Here is a 25,407-nt window from a genome sequence, read left to right on the forward strand (position 1 = left end):
TCGTGTCCGCCAATGAAAAAACGCATCTCATTCACCCAGCCATTTCTCCGACAGATGTCGTCAAAAAAATTGCGAAAAAATTTGTTTAAATACTCCACGAAATACCTCATGATATGTGAAAAAAGTTCTATTGTAGAATAAAAATTACCCAACTGACCCCTTAAGAATATGTTCACTATAATTTTATGTGAACACATCATTAACAGGTTGATCAATATATCTAAATGGTTTAAAATCAGGGAAAAAATCAGAAATCACTATACAAGTTAATCAAACACAAACGGTTGATTTCAAAAAATATATTTTCGGGAGCTATGCTACTTTATTCATTCAACGTACAAATATATGTATGTATGTTCGCTCTGAGAGAAGAGCGCAAAGCTATGGGTAAAGTGCAGGTTTGTTCCAGAATGCACTTTGTATGTTATTTGTTTATTCGTTATGTTTATTATGTACTTTGTTTTTGTTGATATAACATACTTGTATATTAAAAATATGTATAGAGGTAAAAGGCAATTTCATATATGTATGTATGTATGTTTGTAAGACTGTTTTTTGTTTTTTGATTGCTTTTTATGTTATACTTTTAATTTTTGCCTTTGCTTACTAATTTTAAGCAATCCTGCTTATTACTTGATTAAGTATAAGAGGTGTTGCCGGATACTAGTGCAAGTTAAATATTGAATATTTATTTGGATGGATTGTTTATTGTGTTTGGAATACACGAACGAAAGCATACTTATATAGGCAATCAATTTAATACTTATTATGAGCAATTATGTGTATACACATTTGTATATACTGTAATATCAGTCATACATATTAGCATAATTGTATATTAAATTAAGGTGAACATAATACGCTCACTTGGTACTCCGTATATGCATGTACATATGTTGCCTTAATGACTTCTTCTTGGTTTGTTTCCCGTCCTGTGCTCCCTCCTGGCTGGCTACCTCCTTGTACTGTTGTTTTGTTGTATGTATGTATATTGGTTTTAATGTTCGCGCCCGTTTGTTTGTTTTATTGGTGCTTTAGTTTTTCGCGCCCGATTGTGTGGAATTTTGTTTCTTTATTATTTATGTTTTGGAACTGTTTTAGTGTGTATGTACGAATGTATGTAATATTTTTAATGTACTGCACTGCACTTTCTTTTGTTTCTTGTTTTTTTTGTTTCTAATAAATAATAATGTTGGTTTTTTTATTTGTTCTGCTTGTTCACTGCACTGTTTTGTTGTTTGTTTGTACTGCACACTTGGTAGTTTTTTTTTTTTTTTTTTTGTTCGCCACTGGACTTTACCGCACTGCACTGTTTTTCGTTTTGTTTTATTTTTGTGGTTTCTTTTCTTTTTTAAAATTTTGTCACCACAATTTTAAAGAATTTGTTTCTTGGACGAATCCAATAGTGCCATTCAGTATGGCTCGAAGGACCATGAATAACTTCGTAACCATTAGATCCAAATGTATATATGTATATATCTTTAAATGGTTATCACGCACAATCGAAATAAAAGTACCGGGTACAATTGAGTTTATAATGACAATGTATGTAATTTATTATAAAAAGCTTTTCTTTTGTATAATTTTATTTTGAAGTTAAATCTCCAATGTTAATTTTAACAGATAAGTTAAATGTTTTAAAATTTAATGTTACTAGATTGTGGGGGTCACAGTGGTAATTGCAGCGCGCGAGATTGGTGTCCAAAAAACGAGGGTATATAAAACGGATGGTGATGCTCGAACTGTGTGTGAGGAAATGTGTTGTATGTAGGTGCTGGCGAAAGGTGTCGACGCGGCGCAGTGTCAACGAATGTGTCTGCTATCCCGTTGTCCCTCCTTTTTGTTTAGTGGGTGTACTGATGAGGTGAGTTCTGTTGTAGCGTCATCAGCAGCTGTGGTGAATTGAGCTCTGTTATTAGGATGCGCCACTTTTACCGAGTAGAGGGGGTGGATGCTTAACTCATTTAAATAACTCTTAACAAGTAACATTTAAAAATTATAAACTTTAATCTAATTCTTAATTTCGGCTGTTGAAATTTTTGTTTCTGTAGCTGAGCAGCTTAAGATCGCAACGCTTAAAACTCTCTTGCCTTTTGTGACTCGGCTAATTCCGCTCGTTCGCGGATTGCGCCCCTCGCGTCGGTTGGGCGGGAGGAGGGTAATCGTTGGGTATTATTATTATTAACCGATCACCAACCACTTAAGTGGCTCCAAATAAAAAACAAGGGAAAAGACATTAATCCAAGATTGCAAAGATGGTTAATTAAACTAGGTGAAAACAATATTAATATAAATTACGTGAAAGGAAAGGAAAATAACGTAGCCGATTTTCTAAGTAGTATAGATAGTAACACAGGCGAGATACATTCATTGGAAGAAGACAACATAAGCACAAATGCTACAATCCACTCTCAAGAGGAGGAACTAAATGATCATTTTCCAATTTTACATACTATTGTAAATCGCTTCAATACACAAATCATTTTAACAAAAAAGAAAATTATGGTATCTGAAGAACTAGGCAACACGAAGAAAATTTTTATTAGCGCAGAAGATATAAAAAATAATAATTTCATAGATCTTTGTCGTAGGCATATAAATAGTGGAAAAGTAGGTATTTTTTCTCATTTAACCGATAATCAGTACAATATAGTTCAGCAAAAGTTTATTCAAATATTTAATAGACAATTAAAGTTTTTTAGATGTGAATTCCATGCTAAAGATATGAAAAATGAAGAACAAGTTTATAAACAAATTGCTCAATATCATAAAAATGAAACAGGCCATGCAGGTATTAATGAAAATTATGAAAAATTGAAAAACTAATATACTGGAAATATTTGAAAGTTTTGATTCAAAAATATATATAATTGCGATGTTTGCAAAATATGATAGAAAACCTTTAAAACCAAAATTTCAATTAACGAAAACACCATCAGATATAATTGATATAGTTCACGCAGATATATACATAAATACAAAATGTTACTTCCTTACTTTTATAGGCAAATTTGCGAAATTTGCTATGGCATTTCAGCTAGAAGATAGAAACAGTATAACTATTATAAAAAAACTTAGGTTATTCTTTTCTGTCAAAGGAAGACCCAGAAATATAAAATTAGATAATGAATTCAACTCAATTAACATAAAAGATTTTTTTAGGAAAGAAGAAATAGAAGTTCATTTTACAAAACCAAACAGTCATACTGGGAATTCAGATATCGAAAGATTTCATAATACTCTCTCCGAAAGAATTAGAGTCCTAGAAATTGAAAACCCAAGCCTTTCGACAGCGGAAAAAGTATTTCAAAGCATAGAATAGTATAACAAATCTTATCATTCTACAATTAAGACCACACCTCTTGAGGTTTTAAATGGAAAAACTGATAAAAATTTGATTAAAGACACTATTCAGAAGACTAAAGAAAAATGCATAGGAAAACTAAATAGAAATAGAGAAGAATTTAATAACACTTAAAAAGAAGGTTACGTAAAAAATTATAAAGCGGTTCGGCACAAATACGAACCAAGGTATAGAAAATTGCCATTAGATAATACTCACCCAACAAATATTAAACGTCCAAACAAATTTTTTAGGTCAAATACATCTTCAAAATAACATTGATGATAGCAATTGTAATAATTAGTAATGCAGCCAAACTGGAAGTATATCAAATACATACCGACAATGGATACGCAGAAATTATCACCAACACTAAGCAGATTGTTACATCATCTGACCTCGTAATTCACATAATTGACCCTCGTGAAATTGTTTACATACTAAATAATATAACAAACATCTCGCAAACATATTCACACCTACATTACTACTCCCTATCTAATGAAATTAAAATCTTGAGAGGTAAAATCAAAACATTAATCCCAAGAAAAGAAGTTAGTAGAAAAAAGAGAGGTTTAATTAACGGTATAGGTTCTGTACATAAATTTCTATTTGGAACGATGGATGATGGAGATAGAATAGATACTGAAAATCACCTCAAGAAAGTAGATGAAAATTTTCATAATTTAATTACAGCTCTCAACCACCAAATAAAAATTAATAATTTCTTTTCGAACACGTTCATAAAATTAAAACAAATTATTGAAGACGAAAGAAAGAATTCTTTAATATATCAAGAGAGAACAGACAAAATATTGATTCTTCATGAACAAAGATAAACATTCTCAAAGACGCAGTAAACCAGATTTATGAAAACATTATTTCAGCAAAAAGTGGTACTTTTCACCCAAGCATTTTAACAAATGAAGAAATTTATAATTACAACATAGACCTCAACAAACTTCAATATATTAAATTATGCGCCTTGGAATATAAAGAAAATTTGTTAATGTTCGTGGTAAAAATCCCAAAAGAATGTCAATCGGTACAATTAAAAACTATTATTCCTATACCAAATACAGCAGGCAAAGAAATAACAGCAGAAATTGAAAATGTTTTTGAATACAAAAATGTCACTTACAAATTCGAAGAAGCTAAAACACTCAACGAACTACAAATTTGTAAACATTGCATCTACTTATTAAATTGTGAACTTATCAAAAATAGCATTACAGAAATTTTTCAAATTGATGAAGAAACTATTTTAATAAAAAATGCAAATGGCATAGATCTAAACCAGAACTGCGACAACAGAAAAATTAAGTTGAAAAACACTACATTGATTCATTATAATAACAGCACAATTAAGATCCTATACCAAACATTCTCAAATACTAAAACATCATACAATCAAAGATTTTATTATCCAAACTATGATACTCACAATTTCACTAACAAAATTACAATTAACGACCTTGTATTTAAAAACGAAGAAAATTTAAAAGAAATTAATGAATTAAAATATCACAAAAATATTTCTCATATTGGAATATGAATTTTAAGTTTTATTGCGATTATAATAATAATTTTAATATCTTGTAAAATTAAAAAACAGAAAAACAATACTATTCAAACTCAGGAGAGTTTTCCATTAAGGGAGGGAGGAGTTATGTGTACACTATCATCCCAACCAGACACAACACAACAAAATATTGTAAATTGGACAAAATAAAAGATTAAAGAAAAACAAGTAAACATTACAAAAAAATAAGATAACAAGTAGAGATAAAGAACATAATGCAAATGCATACAAACATGTTTTGGTCCTTATGCTTGACTGTAATGATAACCCAGACATTATCGGGTAAACCACACAATCATGTTTGTTTGCATTCAATAGAAAATAAGATTACATTTAACAAGTAGAGATAAAGAACATAACGCAAATACATACTAACATGTTTTGGTCCTTATGTTTGACTGTAATGATAACACAGACATTATCGGGTAAACCACACAATCATGTTTATTTGCATTCAATAGAAAATAAGATTACATTTAACAAATATTGTATTTCACAAAGAAATAGATTAAGAAAATTTAGTAGTTATATAAGCAGAACATAATTTGAAAAAGATTCAGAATAAAGTATAATGTCGCAGAAGTAACACCGTCGGCATTTTTATTCCTCCGCTCGAAGAACCAAAACTCGCGCTTCTCTATATTTACGTACACACATACATACAGATGTCTCACACAAATAATACATGCGTACGCATGTAAATCAAAATATACAAACATTCTTCTGGGAAAACAACAATAGTCTCAAAAATCATCATACATACTTACAATATGAGTACACATGTAAATATGTGCGTATGACATTCCCACACAAACAATGCATACACAACATACATACTTATGTACATGCGTTCACATGTGGATATGTCACCCGCAAAAATTACAAATATTGTTCTACAAAAACAACAATCGTTTGAAAAAGCATCAGAAACCAATATGGCAGCCAACTTGCCGACATCAAAATTTATAGTAAATTACACAACAACAAAATTTTCATTCATGAAAGCAAACGTACTTTCAAAAAGCATAACCGATTAATTCATAAAAGCAGATGAAATTACATCTCCTCGAGCATGCCTTGCCTACAAGCGTCTTTGCGCGACGATTTCAAAAGCTAAAAATCATAAATTGAATATGTTTATGAAATTTTATGGAAAAAAAGTAAAAAACATATATTAATTATAATTATATTAATTAAATATTTAAGTAATATTACAAATTTACTTAATTATACATTTCAACAGTTAAATCTGGAATTCATCATTAAATGGGTCAAATTGCACTTACATATGTACATATGTATGTATGTACATACATACATATATACATTTGAGCTTTGTTATCAAATAGATGGAGAATATCCATAAATTATATCCATAGTCGCTTTCGCATTGTAAATATGGGAATCAGTAAGCGTACATTTCTAAACATTGAAATTAGCATTATTTTTCTCATTTAAGACTGATAATGCTCAATTCTGCTATTTTCGACCCCTTCATGTTAAATATTGGTGAAATCCGCTAATAACGTAATATTTTTGTGGTGAAATCCACTAATAGAAAACTCAACCCCTCCAAAAAGAGGAACGTAATGACAATCGGCACGCCATGAACCTTCTCTATATTATACGTTCTCTGGTTATATTAAAGAAAAGGATGACTTGAAAGGAGAGATAAAAGTTAGATACAAAAAGTAATGTAAAAAAAATAGGGTGAATATTACAATATGTAACTTCTCCATCGCTATAATTGAAGATATATATATCTTAAATTCTAATATGATTTTCATATTTCAGTTTGTCCTTAATATTAGAGCTATGAATATTTTCCAAATTAGATTATTAATAATTCGGTTGTTCTTTATGTCTTAAAGATTTATAATTTTTAATGTATCCATTACACCTTTGTTCTTTGTAAAATTCTCTCTTTTCTTTCTTTTATTTATACATTTATTTTTTCTTATTAAAATTGTTTTAATTATTGCGCGACTGACTTACCATTTGCTACCTTTCGTATTTTTTAAAAATGAAAGCCGGTTGTATCAATTTGTTCGTGTATTTGTTTCAGTATAAACTTCACTTAAGTGGTATGGTGTTTCACCAATATACATAGTACACAATATGAATCGTTTTCTTTAAATAATGAAATAAATCAGAAATAAGTATAAATTTCACTTAAGTTGTGTGGTGTTTCACCAATATAGTACACAATATGAATATTTTCTTTAAATAGGGACGATCCGCACACAATAAGTAATTTAAGGAAACTTCTTCAGTATAACGATGGAACGCTGCGTAGCGATGACGTGAGGTGACGTGGATTCAAAAGCGGTCGAATCTTAACTGACGTGTGTATAGCCTGACCCTTTTTATGTTGAGTAGTGTGGTGTGTGTTGGAGTGTGCGGATCCTGGGCTCTCGCGTGTGGGTGGTGTTGATGTGGAGTGTGGTGATGTCGAGGTGGGTGTGGTGAGTGTGCGTGTTAGTGATGGGTGTAGGTGTGGTGTGGGGCAGGCGACTAAGGCTCATTTAGCCAGCCCGGCTCCCTTAGGCGAATATTTCAGCCTGGAATTCATTGAAGCTGCTGGAGAGTGGCTACGACGCTGCTGAGACCTGAGGTTCGGCGCGGACGCGGTCTTTGTTGCTGGCGTGTTGACGCCACATTATGAGGTCGCCGGACGCGGGATGGAGTTGTGTGCGATTGTTTTAGGTAAAAAGACAATGTTTCATTATTTTATTCACAAATTTAAGTTTAATCTTCTTTTATTTTGGGCCATAACATATAAAATCTCTTCCTCCGTCACGTCTATATCTCTATGGATATTCAAGAGAGCCATTCCGTTCAGGCGTGCTTCTGCAGTTTTATTTCTTAAATGTGCGAAGTGAGGAAAACGAGCGTTCACTTGAAGCGACAGATATAGGGATTGTTGCTCCAATCTTTAAAAAACGATGCACTAAAAAAGTTTTGGATCTCTTTGTTTGATTTAACCAGTTCCTGAAAATATATTCAAAATTTTAGTTAGAAAATATAATCTGAAGAAAAGATTTTTAACCTTTTCCACATTCTAAATTCAGCAAATGAAAAACAAATAATAAGTAAAGTTGTGTATCTAATTCAGACCAGTTCCAGGGATCTTGCGATAGTGCCGTGAGCGGCCGTGAGTTGAGAACGGCTTCAATTTTAGCTAATAATGTCATGAATTCTTCATAATTAAATTTATAGTTGCCGGCTAGCTTCTTGAAATGAGATTTGAAGCTCTTTACAACTTGTATTTTTCCCGCACTCACCTTTTAGCTCACCACAAATTTCCCGTAACTCAAGAAATAAAACAATGGATTGGTTTGTGCACGCTTGTTCGAATAGGGTTTTATTAATTTAAAATTCACCTCTGTTTAATTATAATTTTGGGGACGGTATATACCCCGATAAGGTTTTAATAAATAATTTAAAATTCACGAAGTTACTGATGATAGGATTTCGGGGACGGTATCTGCCCAATAGGGTTTGATGATGAAAAAACCGGAAACTTCCCGAAAAATTGAAAAGGGTATGTAACTGATGATCTCGGCGGAGTGGGAGATGCGCGAAAATGTAACGATTGTTGCTGATGTCGCTAACCAACTGAACTGCATCTCCTCGTCGGTTCCCTTTTTCGCTTTGGTAAGGGGGCGGTGTCATGGTTGTTGGTTGGCGTACTTGTGTGTGGGTGTCAATATGTGTTGCTCTCGTGAGTAATGTGGATGGTAAATGGTGATGTAATGAGTGTGGTGAAGGATGCATGTCAGTGTTGATATGTGGAGTTGATGTGGTGTGCTTATGTGATGTGTGTGTGGATGCTCGGGGGAGGATGCTCATTTATACATCCTGGCCCCCCTAGGCGAGTATTTAGCCTAGTAGCCTCTGAAGTTGTTGCAGTGTTGCAATAAAGTTGCTGAGGCCTGTTGTACGGCGGGATTGCGGTCTAGGGTGACGCCTGCGGTTCGGGGTTGCATGACGATGACGCCAAAATCGGGAGTCCTCCAATGGTAATGCCGGCCTTCGCGGTTGCGGTCGCGGGAGCCGACGGCTGGCATTACGATTGCGAGGGGCATGATGACGCCCGACGTCGGGTTCGGCGGTGCGGTGCAGCATCGTGTGATGGTGCCGCATTTATACCTGGCACTGGTACCCGGTCGGGCATTCGCGCGTGAGATAGGTAGGCGCCAGGCAATTCAGGCAATGGCCGTGTGCCTATGCGATCTGCTGGCGTTGCAAGGGTGTCAACCCCTTGAAGATGCCACAGTGTGGCAACCGATGTCGTCGGCGGCACAGCACGCATTGACGCTGTGGCTGCTCCGGAGCTATTGCTTGCGGGTCACTGCGCGGAGCCGATGGAGTTTCTCGGGGAGGCGCGGCGGCGATGGTTTATCGCGGCGCTGCTACTGGGGTAGCTCTAGGGCGCGGAACCGTGACGGCGGAAGGCACCGTGGGCGTAGGCACAATTGGCATCTCGGCGTCCATATTGATCTGTTAAGAAAATAGTATTGTAAATTATCATATATATTTGTGTATATAATCATATGGCCTGGGTTCCACGTAAGATGGAATGAGTGAGTCGTCATATGGATCGACCTTGCGTTGGTTTTGTCTTTTGTTAGTGTTTATTACCAGTTGATGATTTTGCTATTATTTATTCTGTCTCATTGTTTATTTATTACGATTACGTTATTTTCGGTTTACTTTTCGGTTTTATTCGCGGTTAGCAAAAAGCATAGCTTAACGAGCGGCCCGGTTAGCGTTCCCGTTTGTGAAAGGAGATCGACTACGCGAATATGACCGTCGGAGCCGTAGTAGAGCTTCTCTATGCGGCCAAGCCGCCATTCGGTAGGGGGGAGACAATCGTCATTGATTAAGACACAATCTCCAAGCTTAGGCGCGTTTTCTGTGATTTTCCATCGGTACCCTCTGTGGAGGTCCTTTAAATAATCATCTTTCCATCGGAGATTTGAAGCTTGGGGGGATAAACTGCCAATTGATACCTTGGGGAGTATATTTTTGTACAATGTCCGGTGAGACTTTTTTCATAAAATCCACAAATTGTTTTTCTGTGACTCTTTGAACTCCGATAAATGTTTTACCATTATCGCTCATGATTTTTGATGGAGAGCCTCGCAAGCCGCAAGAAAAGCTTCCGTCGTCAGATTCGAACATAGCTCAAGGTGTACTGCTTTTGTCGTGAAACAGACAAAAACAGCCACATAGCCTTTAATGAGGGTAGGAGACCTTAGCATGGATGCCTTTACCTGGAAAGGCCCAGCAAAATCAACAACTGTTGTGGTGAAAGGCAGAGCGAAATTGCAGCGTTCAGGTGGAAGTGCTGCCATAATCTGCGATCGCATTCTCTGCTTATGAAAATGCACTTCTTTATTTGGGGCTTCAGTCGGGGTATGTACAGCTTTTAGCGGACCATATGTTGCATGAGGCTATGTTCGGCGTGGAGCATTAGTATGTGGATATATCTAATAAATAAAGTGGCGAACGGACACCTCTCTGTTATGATTATAGGGTGACGTTCATTGTACGTTAGGCTTGAATTAGCAAGCCGACCATTCGCACAAAGTAAACCCTTCGTATCTAGAAATGGGTTCAGAACAAAGAGTGAGCTCTTCTTATCAATCGGCTTCGACTCTCTGAGTAATAATATGTCGCGACTGAAATAGCGCGTTTGTGTTGATGCGATAAGAGCGATCTTTGCTTTTTGTAAGTCTTGGTGCGTCAATGTACCGCTTTGGGGGCAAGTTGCTCCCTTTACCTTAAGTTTGAGTCGCTCTGCGAATTTGAGAATATAGGCGACTACTCTGAGTGCTCGGGGGAACGATGAAAATCGTTCAAGGATGTCATTATCATCCAATATTGTGTGGTAGGTGTCGATTTTTCGACTTTCGGGGGCAATATGTTGCGCATTGGCGATTGTGGCCAAGAATCGGGAGATTCTGTTAACCATCGGGGGCCATTCCGCCAGAGGGTGGTGGTGACGAGATGAAGGGGTTTGCACCCTCTTGTCCCAAGATCAGCAGGATTGTCAGCACTGGCTACGTGTCGCCAAGTGGCTGATCATACTAGATCAAGTATTTGGGACTTTCGATTAGAAATATATATTTTCCACGGGGGTGGTGGATTTTCTAACCAGGCTAGAACTATTTCGGAATCGGACCAGAGGTATAATTTATATTTTGCCATGTTTAAGTGGGTCTGCACCATGGAAACTAGCTTTGCTAGTAGCAGAGCGCCACAGAGTTCAAGTCGTGGTAGACTTATGGTTTTTAGAGGCGCAACTTTTGCTTTTTCCACTAGTAGGGGGCTTGTAGTTGCAATATCGCTTTGTGTGCGCACATATATAGTGGCACAATATGCCTTTTCAGAGGCGTCGCAGAAGCCGTGTAGTTCCACTTTGTATTCGGGGGAATAGTTTACCCACCGTGGAATTTGTATCTGCGAAATGTCGGTCAGATTATTAGCGAACTGGAACCATTTTTCTAAGCGAAGAGGTTTCACTTGTTCGGCCCAGTCAGTTCCATCTAGCCATAATTCTTGAATCAGGATTTTTGCTTGTATCATAATTGGCGCAAGCCATCCTGCGGGGTCAAAAAGTTTTGCCATTGAGGATAAAATTTGCCTCTTTGTTATGACGGATAATGCGGTTATGGACTCTGTCGTATATGAGACCTGGTCCGATATCGCATTTCATTGGATGCCCAGTGTTTTGGTTATACTTTCCTTTTCAAAGATAAGGAAATTAGTATCCAATTTGTTACAGTTTGGTACATTTTTTAAGATACTTGGGTGATTAGGTGTGATCTTTTTTAGAGGAAGCCCTGCGGTGTTGAGGGCCTTTATCACTTGTGATAAGGACTCGTATGTTTGTGAGAGGCTGTGGCTCCCAGACAGGATATCGTCTACATACGATTGTGTTTTTAAGACTTGTGTTGCCAGTGAAAATTCTGACTTTGTGCCTTCTGCCAGTTCGTGGAGTGTACGAATGGCGAGGTATGGGGCACAGTTTACGCCAAAGGTAGCTGTTTTTAAGTTAAAGTCGCGTAGTGGACCATTGGGAGATTTTCGGAAAATAATTCGTTGAAAATCTTGATCATCTTTATGTATGACTATTTGTCGATACATTTTTTCAACATCCCCATTGAAAACGTAATTGTATATACGCCAATTTAAGATGAGGAGCATTAAATCTGGTTGGAGTGTGGGTCCCGTGAATAGAGTATCATTGAGGGAATTCCCGAGCTAGTGAATCGTGAGGCATTGAAGACAACTCTAACTTTTGTTGTTTTTTTGTCAGGCTTTACTACTGCATGGTGTGGCAAGTATAATGAGTGATATTTGCCTTTTATGATTTTTTCGCATGGGCTTACTTCCTCCATGTGATCTAAATAAAGGTATTCTTCTAAGACTCCATCATAATGTAGTTGTGGCTTTGTAAAAGTCTTCACAATACTGATCTTCTGGCGTTGTACTTGAAATGGGGGGAAGTTCTTCTAACTCCCAAAATTTCCTTAATTGTGAATTAAGGAATTCATTGGATATCTTTTCCACTTGAGTTGTCATGGTGGTAACTGGTTCTGTCACTAGTCCACTTAGTATCCAACCGAATATAGTATTTATAGCTAGAAGGGTGTTTGAAATGTTTTCAACCCCTTCTAGAATACTTTGAGGAATAATAGAAGATCTATTTGAGCGGGGGTGTTTCAGTTAGGATCTGATAGCTTTAGGTGTGTAACCTTTTGCCAATGCTTGCTATTTATATGATAGCTTGGAAACATGTTCGTAAGTTGCGGTAAGACTATAGCTTCTGCTTGAATGCGCTTATCCGCTTGGGGGGAAATTAGGGTAATGGGGCAGATTTTATTTGAGTTTTGTACTACTCTTCCGCCCATTTCCGTAATTTCATAATTGGCTTGTATTGTTGGTAGTTTCAAACTATTTTGCGCCCTAGACGCTATGGATGATCGTTGTGATCCTTGGTTTCCTCGGTGTTCGATGGTGATAACTGCTATGGGTAGTAGTACCCTACTTTGATTCTCGCTGTGTAGCGTTTGAGTTTTTAAAGCTTTTGAGCAGCATGGTTTCTCTTGGCAAATTTCGGGATTTTGTGTTTCGGGAGTTGCGGTTGCAACTAAACCCGTGGCTCTTTTGGAGAAAGCGCTACTTTGGGGTGTGCTAGGAAAGTTATTGAAATGCAACATTGAATTATGCCTCTTGTGGCAATATATGCAATTGAATTTGCTCTCGCAATTACTGAGATTGTGTGAGTGTGACAAGCCGTTTGTACAGAGTCTTTTTGCTCTGACAAAGTTGTTCCTTTCATTGACATTCAATTTTTTAAATTTCTCGCAAGCTTTTAACTTATGTCCTCCAGTACATAGTTCGCATGACGTTTGTTTATATTGTTCGGATGTGAACGATTGATTTTTAAAGAAGCTTCTGTTTAAATTGTGGTTGTTACTTGCTTGGGGTCTAATGAAACTTCGATTTAGGTCGTGTTTAACGTTTTTAGTTCTGACCGTTTTTTTTATCTACCCTTTCCGCAATTTCATACTGGGAAATTGAGAAATCTTTCATTTGTTGCCACGTTTAGCATTTTCTTCGTGATGAGAGCGATTGCTTTCACAGAAGCAAAGATTTTTTCCGGTAATGCCGCGGAGCATATATTTACTAGTAAGGGGTCCCAATTGTCTGTAGGAATATTCTGTGTCGCTAGAACCGACAAGCAATTTGAAACAGTGGATTGAAATTTTATAAATTCTTCACTTGTTTCTTTCTGAATTTTTGGTAAATTCATTAATATTGTGACTTATTTGTCGACTAATATTCTTTCGTTCTCGTAACGAGCTTTTAGAGCTTCCCAAGCATAATTGAAATTTTCGTCATTAACCCTCTACCGCATACAACGCCATATATGGTTTTGGGATTTGTTGCATTTGGCTTTGCACTAGCAAAGTGATGTAGCGGAACAAATTTGTAACGGTAGTTTTCTTTGGACAATTCTGTGTTGATATTTCAGATACTGTTTGATTTTGATAGGTTTTGCTTGTTGTTTTCGTTTATTTTGTGAAGGTGTCTCACATGAGTAACGCTAAGTGTATTTCGCGGTGTTTTGGACAAAATTTTTATCATCAAAATTAAGACTTTTCTCGGAGAAAAAATTATTTTGCGAAGGAAAAACATAGTGTTCACACAATAAAAATACAAACCGATTGGAAGGTAAGTACTATAGGCACGCTTTTGTGCAATATCGGACAAAGCCATATATGGCCTTTCATGCAGTACATACTATTTTTGGAAAAACTGACGAAGCCATATGTGGCCTTTCATGCAGTACATACTATTTTGCCTTTCATGCATTTTAGTAAATTTTTTTCAGAAACGGATGCAAGATCGTTTTATAGAAATTTAAGATATGTAAATGTAGTCGATAATGGGCTTCAAAGCGACGATGATTATATATCCGAATCAGGTGAAGAAGTTGTTGGAGCACAAGTTTCTGGCCAGGAAGATGTATTTATATCGGAGACCGATGAAAGCAGTTCCGAAGACGTATATGATGAGCCTAGTAGCTCAAACGCAAAACGCGCTAAAAAATCGAAACCACCAAACTGGAAAGAAAATAACTTGCCCCCGTATTTATGTGAAAACTTTCCATTTCAAGGAGACATGGATCTTCCAAGTGTTATCGATGAAATAGAGACGCCAGCGGAGTTCTTTCAATTTTTCTTTGACGAAAATTTGATAAACTTTATAGTTGAACAATCGAACATACTTGCGCTGCAAAAAGACATAAATAAGCCGGCTAATATTACTAAGAGCGAAATAGAGCAATTTATAGGTGAGTTTAGCGTAAACACTGTGGAGAAACTTAGTGAAAATTTGTTTTCAGGCATAGTCTTATACATGTCTTTGATGAAATTACCACCGTCGAGGCATTATTGGGATACTACAGTTGGCCAAGAATTTGTACGCACCATCATGACTTGCAATAGATGGGAAAACATTAAACGCTTTTTGCATTTCAACAACAATGAGGATATGAAATCGCCAGGTGAAGATGGATTTGACAAGCTGTTCAAAGTTCGACCACTTCTAAATAAAATCCGTGAAAAGGTACTGCTCATACCAAAAGCGGAGAAACTGGTTGTGGATGAGCAAATAATTCCCACAAAGTGCCGACATCATCTAAAACAATACATTCCGGCCAAACCGCACAAATGGGGTTTCAAGAATTTTGTTTTAAGTGGAGTTTCAGGATTTAGCTACGATTTTGATATATTTGCTGGAGCACAAAGTGATAAACATCCAGAGAGATCACCGAATCTGGGAATCAGCGGAAATGTTTGTCTTTGGGTACGGTAAGAATTAATCGAGTCCCTAACTGAAAGATGCCGACGGAAAAGGAATTGAAAAAGTTGGGGAGAGGCAGCATGGTGGAGAAGGTAACTAAAATCGACGGGGTCAAACTTGGCCTCGTTTCTTGGTTTGACAATAAGGTAGTAAATATTCTTTCAACTTTCGTTGGAAGCCAACCTATATCCACAAAGACACGTTTTAGTAAAAAAGAGAAAAAGTATATTGAAATTCATTCACCACAGTCTGTCGACGTTTACAATAATTATATGGGCGGCGTAGACTTGCTTGATTCACTACTTGGTCTTTATAGAATTCATTTACGCACTAAGGTTTGGTACAAAAAGATTTTTTTCCACATGATTGATATGTGCCTTGTAAATTTTTGGATCTTGTGGTGCCGTAAGTCAGGGTAATTTATGCCGTTATTTAATTTCAAACTTGCAGTGAGCGAACATCTTTGCAAGGTAGGAAAATCCCGAAAACGAGGGCGTCCAATTGCATCGGTATCAAACTCTTCATCTCCGACAACAAGCAGAGAAGGCACCAAAAAGGGTAAGCGTCAAGACTTTCCTTTGAATTCTATACGTACTGTATTGGACACTTTCCGAAATGGATGAAAAATAGACAAATTTGTCAAAATGACTGCTCATTCCGTTCGTATACTTTTTGTGAAAAATGTAATGTATTCCTGTGCTACAATGACAAACGAAACTGTTTCACACGCTTCCACACTGAGTAAAAGTAATACACTCCAAGCAACTTTGTATGCATAGAGAGCCATATATGGCGTCTTTTATTTTCTGGTAAAATATGCATTTTAAAATATTTTTTTCTACAAATATATGTAAATGGATTCAAAATAAACGTATATTAGTGGAGTTTTATTTTTTTTTTTCATAAAGAAGATGGCCATGCGGTAGAGGGTTAAGGCGAACTGCTTGACTATTACGCCTGCCGGACCTTTTGTTTTGTATCGGATGTGATACAATTTTTGCGCTTGTGATAATTTAAGATGGTTTGTGTACACGGCCGTAAACATGTCGCGGAAGGACGGCCATTATTCATAACCTCCGTGAAATATTTCTGTATCGCATGCCGGCACTTTAAGGTGGATGCCTGAACTCGCCTCTTGGCTTTGAATTTGTGGCAGCTCTACTCTACTGTGGGGAGTAGGTGCAATTGCTTTAATTAATCTCAATTGATTGGAGACCATAGCTCTCTTTTCCTCGTACTGGTCTAAGCAGTTTTCGTATTTCGAACAAGCCAAGGATTTAAAATTTTCCGGAAGATCTGATTCGTCAGATTCTAGATTTGCGTCATACGCAGCTTGGAGACGTGTCCAGAAATTGCCTAGATTTTCTTTTTTGATTTCTAGTACCGATTCAGAATTGTCCTGAATCGGTGAAGATGAAAATCGAGTGCAGTATCGAATTGGACTGTCACTCTCAGCAATAAATTTTGTATATGAAATATCTTAATTTTTTTTTTGTTTTTGTAGCACCTTGCTTTGAGCGTGTAGCTTCAACAGGTGTACATGGGCTCTTTTCTTCAGAGATCATTTTTTGTACTTTCAGATATTGAATCGATTTAGATTCCTTAGAATCTCAGTTCATTTAGATAATAGGTAAAAATTGAAAATATGAGAAAGAAAAAACTTTTTTTGTATTTGTGGTAGCAATAAATACGTTTGAATCTTAAAGATAAGCGGTTTGTATGTTTGTTGTATACACAAGTATCTAATAACGAACGCGTATTTCCTTTTCCTTATTATAATCTTGTGTTTTTGTTGTATATGCAATGTACGAACTAACGAACGAGTGTTTCGTTTTCCTTATTCCTAATAGTTGCTATTAATTTGTTTTGTTTTCTTTCTATTTTATTTATTGCTTCCCACTCGTTAGTTTACACTTGCGTATACGGGCGATAATGAGAGGAAGCAAAAGGTTAATGGCCTTTGAGTCTGCACTATATGTGCGTGTTTATGTGCATAGGTTATATGCTTAAAATGTTCTTGCAATCCTGCTTGCTTGTATTTTTATTAACAAGGACAAGGGGTATTGCTGAAAATGTGCCGATTTTGTCTTTGAATATCGAATATATAAGTAAATGTTAATATGCGCTTTGGCTACCAATTCTTGGTTTTTTGTTTGCTTTATTGAAGTTATACTTCTTATACCAGAGAACGTATATTTACAGAGAAGGTCCAACAACGGACGAGCGTGTGAACTGTCAAAAGCTAACAAAATGCGATGAGTGCATTTCACCACAGCTAGCTAAGAAGGAGAAATCTTAACAGTGGCGCGTGAACAGAGCTGAGCATTTAATGAAAATTATGCTCAGAAACATGCATTGCTATTACAGACGTCTGTTGGCCTTTTGCTTATATTTTTATATGCTCACATGCCATCATGTTAATTGATGTGACTATCATTTTGCGTATTTTTATGAATATATGCATAATTTATATCATTCTAATTAAATTATGCTATTTTCAAAACAATATTTGTAGTTAATGTGCAATTAAGAGTTATTTATTAAAATATTACTTATGTTTGAGAATATATTATAATTTCATATGTATATGAGTATGTTTGTAAATATAATATACATATGTATGAATATGTATGTATGTATATGAGATACTATCATAATATCATAAAAACTTAATATACATATTACAATAATATGTCATTTAATTTTCATACGCATCTACATATCAGCGCATACATAATTACATATGCACATATGTATGTAAGTACAATTCAAATTCAAATCGTAATATCATTTACCAGTAAAAAGTGTGCGCGCACTGCTCTATATGTATGTATGTACACGCATATGTGTACGACATTGCCGAACAAATAATGTATACCAACCAACATACAAATATGAGTACACATGTAAATATGTGCGCATGACATTCCCACACAAATAATGCATACACAACATACATACTTATACATACGTTCACATGTAGATATGTCACCCGCAAAAACTACGAATATTGTTCTACAAAAACAACAATGGTTTCAAGTAGCATCAGCAGCGTCACAAGTCAATATGGCAGCCAAGTCAATGCCCAACTTTGTAGAAAAACACACAACAACAATATTTTCATTTATGAACGCAAGCGCACTTTCAAAAGGCAAACTTGCTTCATTCATAAAAACAAATACCATTACATCTCCCCGAGCATGCCTTTGCCAACAAGCGTCTTTTCGCGACGATGGCAAAAGCAAAAAATCATAAATTGAACAATTTCTGATATTTGTATGAGAAGGAAAAAGCGACAACCCCACAAATATAAGTATAGAATAAAATTGACTACTTAGTTTATTTGTCGATTTTCAACTCAAGCAATGTGCCAAAATATATAAAATATTCAATATTCCTCTGATTTATGTGTACAGTGGATCCGGGTTAAGTAGTACTCCGCTTATATGAAAATCATCCCTCTTAACTGCCTATATCTTGCTGCATCTCACGGTTTGTTTTTTAAAATACATAGAAATTATTGTTTACGCGGCTTGCAAAAATCTGAGTCGACATGTATGCAAGCTCACACACAAACATACATATCTACGTTGGTTTGTAAGCGAAGCTGGTACAGCGGCAAGGGAAGCAGTGGCTATTGGCGATCGTTCGTTTGTGTTTTCGGCACAGCTCGGATTTTCTACCAACAACACAATGTTGTGAAGCTTTGTCGTCGCGTCATTCTTTCGACACATTGATTCTTTGACATGAAAGCAAAAAATATGAGCTTCCCCATTGGTTGTCTGCGTCAACGGAAATTTCGCATGAAGCATTGAATGTACATATTTACATACATTTGTTGCATGTAGACAAATTTACAAACATTATGCGTATGGTTCTTTTATATTTGTTTACATGCACACATACTTATGTATGTATATATGTATGGGCAAATGTGCGGTCGCTTGGTCTTTTAACATGTTATCAAAACTTTTAAAGACCTGACCCGTAAATAAATATGTATGTATATATCTTATCAAACCTACATTAATTAAAGATTTACATACATAGGTAATAATGCATGTATGCCTTTATTATATATTTCCAAAGATTTTAAAGAATTCATCATGAAGTAGTTCAATTTGTACGTACATATGTATGTACATGCTTGTGTGCTTTGATACAAAATATATAGAAAATATACATATGTATGTATGTATATGAATTATATGCAGTCGTTTGCGCATTGTACGAATCTGTAAGCGTACATTTCAAAACATTGAAATTAACATATTTTTTTCCATTGGCTCTAACAACTACTCAGTTCTGTTATTGTCGTGCCCCTGATGTTAAGTGGTGAAATGCGCTAATAATTTTCTGTGGTGAAATGCACTAATCCAAAACAGGTAAATATCCCAAAATTGAAATATCCCTAAATTCTCGACATCGTGAACCTTCTCTATAATATACGTTCTCTGCTTATACGAGTTCGGAAAAGATTGCGATAGATTCAGGTTGCTCAATATGAATCTAACGCAACCTTGTCTGCGAAGATGTTCGAGCAGCAAGCGAAGCGGTGACAATCGGCGATCGTTTGTTCGTTTCTTTCGGCACAGCTCGGCTTTTCTACCAACAACACAATGCTTCAATGCTTATGCTGTTGTTGTTTGTGTAGAACAATGTTTCAATTTTTGGTTGGTGACATATTCACATGCGCATATATGTATGTTTGTATGCTTGCGCATTATTGAAGTTATACTTCTTTTTCTTTCGTTTATCTTTCATTTCTGCGAATTCTCAACTATTTTACGTATCTTTTGGTTCAAATACTCTGCGTTGGCCGTTGAAAAATTAAGGCTATACTTTACAGGATCATTTCTGTAGTTAGTCTTCATTTACATTTTTTGGAAATCGACCCGCGATGACGAGGTATATCGTTTTATCTGACAGCGTGAGGTTTAAGAAGTTCATTTCTAATTTTGTCTTGTGGCATATTAGAAATGATGTTTCTTCGAAAATCGTTCGCTTACAATGGATAAAACGACTTCTGAGTGGTGATTTTAATGAATAAATTCCTTTTGGGTGAAATGCTCTGCGTTGGCCTTTGAAAAGTTAAGACTATACTTCTCAGGATCATTCATTCCTTTCATTTCTTCAAAGAAATTAATGACCTTTAGAAATATGCATATTTGCATTATTTCGTTGTCATTTCCATATTCGTAGCAATAGAATTTCTATGGCATAAGTAAAGTAATGGCCGCCGATTGTAACCCCTTGCCGCTGTAGCAGCTTCGCCTACAAACATGCGTAAATATGTATGAATGTATACGTATGATCGTGAATACATATCGACGCAGATTTTTGCGAGAAGCACCAGAAAGTTGTGCAATTTATGATTTTTAGCTTTTGCCATCGTCGCGAAAAGATAACTTGTTGGCAAAGGCATGCCCGGGGAGATGTTACGGCCTATGTTTTTATGAATGAAGCGAGATCGCTTGTGGAATTTGCGCCTGCGTTAATTTTATTTTTTTTTATAGTAGGGGGAAGCATCGAAAGCCGGAGTGCGGAACTTTAATCCGCTAAACCTAACCTACTCCCAACTCAAGATTCTCCCACGGGACCACCGATTAAGTATTACTTCGTGGGAGGGACAGGACATTTAAGTCTCATCTATCGTGCGGACTGACGGACGCCTAATTTGTTCAAAAAGTCTCAGTTGGGTCATTATGGATGCTGACGCTTCGCTGACAGCTTTCCATTTATCAGTCGACTGACACATGAGTGTCGTTAAATTATTGACTGTAAAACTACCACCGAGTTTGGTTTTTAGCTTTTCCCTTGTATTCGAAAATCGAGGGCAATAAAATAGTACATGTTCCGAGTCTTCTATATACTCTGTACACGTCGGACAGTTCGGACTAATGTCATTGTGGAATCTGAAAAGGTAGCTTCTAAAGCATCCATGTCCACTAAGTATTTGGGTCAGATGGTAATCTAGATCCCCATGTCGTCTCTCTATCCACGAGTGGATGTCCGGTATAAGTCGATGAGTCCAGCGCCCTTTGGTTGAGGAATTCCACCGCTCCTGCCACATTTTAGTGCTCTTGTTTCTCTCCTCTGTCCTTGCCAATTCTGTTTTAGTCGTTGAAAGCTGATATAAGCGCTCGAGTTCATCTCCCTGGATGTCAATGGGCGGCATGCTAGCTTCAGCAGCGTCGGTTGATATAGTCCGGAAAGCACTTATTACCCGAATTGCAGAAAGCCTATGCACTGTAATTATTTGTTTAGCATACGATTTTATATCCATTGCCTGTATCCATTCTGGTGCCGCATAAAGTATTACGGAACTCATTGCCTTCGCTATTAAGAATCGCCGGCTGGAACGCACACAGCCTCTATTGGTCATCATTCTTGATAGGGCATTATAAATTTTGTTTGCCTTCGCGGAAGAATACTCCAGGTGTTCTTTAAATTTTAATTTGGAATCCAATATTACTCCCAGATACTTCAGTTGCGGCTGCGAAGTAATCTCGCATTCCCCTATGGTGAGCTCTATTCGTTATTCTATCTTCCTAGTGCTTATGAGTAAAACTTCTGTTTTTTCCTCCGCCAGTTTCAGACTCACAGAAGAGAAGCCTGCGTTCATGAATGAAATCGTTTTTGTTGTAAAATGTACTACAATTGTTCTTCGCCAATTTGGCTGCCATATTGTCTTGTGAAGATCAATTTTTTGTTGGTGACATATTCATATGTGTAGGCAATGTATGCAAATATATGTACATATAAGTATATATGAATGTATGAACATGCAAGTCAATGCGCGCAGATGTAATAAGTATATTGATACATAAGTGATGAAAATATGATTTCAATTTCTGAACGCGCACATGCGTATACATACACTCATATGAGCATGTGCAGATACACAAGATAGGATAGAAGATGTATGCCTTTTAACATCGTATACTATACAAATAAATATTTTTCTTACTAATAGAAATTAAATTTATCACACAATATACATATACATAATATTGCTGTGATAAATTTAATTTCTATTAGTAAGAAAAATATTTATTTGTATAGTCTACGATGTTAAAAGCAAAAAATTAAAAATTTAATCGGTCGAGATTCGAACCTGTGGTAGCATCTTGACTTTCCAAGCGCTTACCACCAACACCACCATTGACACTTAGGTTGCGCTGACTTAAGTATGGTTTGGTTATGAATGTAAGAAACATACGATGGTTCTAATAATTTTGTTTAAGTATAGAAATATGCTTTTGTAGAACATTTGCTTTCGCAAACATACAGACAAATGTGCAGACGACATAATATATGTACATATGTATGATTGTTTCGCATTTTTCTTCTATGCCGGTCAAATTTTTATACAAAAATCAGCTGAAATGTGTGAGAAAATAAAACGGACAACTAGGGCAAATAATTTTTAAAAAATTTATTGACAATTAAATATAAATGAAAATACATGTAAATTTACTTAAATTTATTTAAATTTATTGAAATTTCGTTTCGCATTTTTCGGCACTTTCAAATTCACGACTTAACCCGCACACGTCTTATTCGCGCAAAATTTCCAACTTTCTGAAAATTGGCGCAATTATTGACACTTCAATTTTATGTAAAGTTTAAAACATATTTACATATGAATATATAATATATTTCTTCATTTTATGTGCATAATAAATTTATAAAATGTGAATTTAAGTTTTCTAGTTTTCTTTCATTCAAACTGATATGCATTTCTTGGAATATCACTAAGAAGTATAACTTCATCCGCGCGTAGGGACTCCACGCACCTTTTTTTTATTTTTCGTATATATTTGTAATTATTATTATTTTTTATTTTTTTTATTAACATAATGTAATTTTTTCCTTATTAAATGATTGCATTTACCGCACCGAAAGTTTTTCCGAAATATTTAAATCGTAATTTAATTATGTACCCTATGTACGTTATATCCGTATGCATGTAGATATATACCGGCATAGACAAATTGTATGCCGTGTGTTTGCGTATATATTTTTTGCCGTACAAATAACTCGGGAAGAGAAAATGGCAAAGTGCAGGTATGCACTTTGAGCATAAAAGCAGATTTGTGGAAGTTATAAATATTTTAATTTGTTGATACATACATATGTGTGTATGCTAATTTATTTTGTTGTCAATTTTGGTAGTTTATGTAATATGTATATGTATATACGTTGTGAATATTGTGCATATATGTATGGTTGATATTGTTCGTTTTCTTTCAATTTTCGAAATTGCCTTAGCTTACTTTGCGCAATCCTGCTTATACTTTTGAGTATAAGGGGTATTGCCGGAAAATGTTGTCAAGTGAATTTTTTTTTTTTTTTTATAAACTTTGTGTGTTTGGGAACACAAGTGTAAGCATAACTAGGCCTTTAACAGATATGTATATGCCAGTATATACATATATAATTATATATTATACTATGTACTGTTCATACATATATTCGTATGTACATATGTATGTATGTAATGTACCAAACTGTTTTCGATTTCCCGGAAATCAACCGTAAGTTCAAACAGTTGGGTAGCAACCGTTTTTTTAAAGTATAAAGTTTTTAGAAAAATGAACTGTAACTTTCAACATACATACATACATATATGCCAATAAATACAAATTTTATACCAATAAATGGAGTCGATGCACTCACTTTGTGCCGCTTCAAGGGTATTTGAGGGCTTTAGTATGCGGTTAAGTTGGGGGTGTTTGCTTTTGTCGCTGTGTCCCAGTTGTATCCTATTGGTTTCCTGTTGCTGGTGCTGTAGATGTTATTAGGGCGGTATTCGTTTCCTTTCTGCTCTTCCTGTTTTTGTTTGGTTCGTACTTATGTACAGATATCTTTAGTATATTTTATTTCCACAATTATTAATTTTAATATTTATATTTTTTGAAAATTATTGCACTTTTAAAGTTACTGTTTCTTGTTTGTTTTTAAGCTTCGCGCCCGTTTTGGTTTTTTTTTGTTGAGGTTGTTCAGGCACAATTTTCAGAATATTTTATATGTATATATATCGGGTGATTTTTTAAGAGCTTGATAACTTTTAAAAAAAAAAAACGCATAAAATTTGCAAAATCTCATCGGTTCTTTATTTGAAACGTTAGATTGGTTCATGACATTTACTTTTTGAAGATAATTTCATTTAAATGTTGACTCATGTGGTTTCAACAAGATGGCGCTACATGCCACACAGCTCGCGATTCTATGGCCATTTTGAGGGAAAACTTCGGAGAACAATTCATCTCAAGAAATGGACCCGTAAGTTGGCCACCAAGATCATGCGATTTAACGCCTTTAGACTATTTTTTGTGGGGCTACGTCAAGTCTAAAGTCTACAGAAATAAGCCAGCAACTATGCCAGCTTTGGAAGACAACATTTCCGAAGAAATTCGGGCTATTCCGGCCGAAATGCTCGAAAAAGTTGCCCAAAATTGGACTTTCCGAATGGACCACCTAAGACGCAGCCGCGGTCAACATTTAAATGAAATTATCTTCAAAAAGTAAATGTCATGAACCAATCTAACGTTTCAAATAAAGAACCGATGAGATTTTGCAAATTTTATGCGTTTTTTTTTTTTAAAAAGTTATCAAGCTCTTAAAAAATCACCCGATATATATATGTTTAATATATATTTATATAAGCATTTTCATTAAATGGAACTGCAATATGTTTAAACAAAATATATATTATGGTCACAAGTATCTTTTTTTTATATATGCAGATATATAAAACTGCCTTGCATATGTACGTATAAAAGCCCACAACTTGAGAAAAGTTTCCCAATTGTAGCCAAAATGAATTTTTACAACTGGCATCACCACCATTACTGTTCTATCGCATGAACAGTGGTGTGAACAAAATAGGAACAACCATAAGGTGTTGTGAAGTTTTAAAATGTGTTTTCTTATTAAATAAAATTGTTTTTAGATACAAGTATAACCTATATAATTTTTTCCTAACAGAGATTACAATTTCCCACCATGCAAAGGTAAATAAATAATATCAATATTAATGCGAAACTCTAAAACCTGCAAATTATGTTCAGAGATAAAGAGATGTCCAATTGCT

At 35.6% G+C, this 25,407-nt stretch overlaps 1 pseudogene; it reads left to right on the forward strand.

The window, feature by feature from the left end:
• Nucleotides 1-20,140: 20,140 nt before the first annotated feature.
• On the forward strand, nt 20,141-20,343 carry LOC120781057 (annotated as a pseudogene).
• The last annotated feature ends 5,064 nt before the right edge of the window (nt 20,344-25,407 follow it).

Source organism: Bactrocera tryoni, unplaced genomic scaffold, assembly GCF_016617805.1.
Source record: "Bactrocera tryoni isolate S06 unplaced genomic scaffold, CSIRO_BtryS06_freeze2 scaffold_25, whole genome shotgun sequence".
Taxonomy (NCBI): Eukaryota; Metazoa; Arthropoda; class Insecta; order Diptera; family Tephritidae; genus Bactrocera; species Bactrocera tryoni.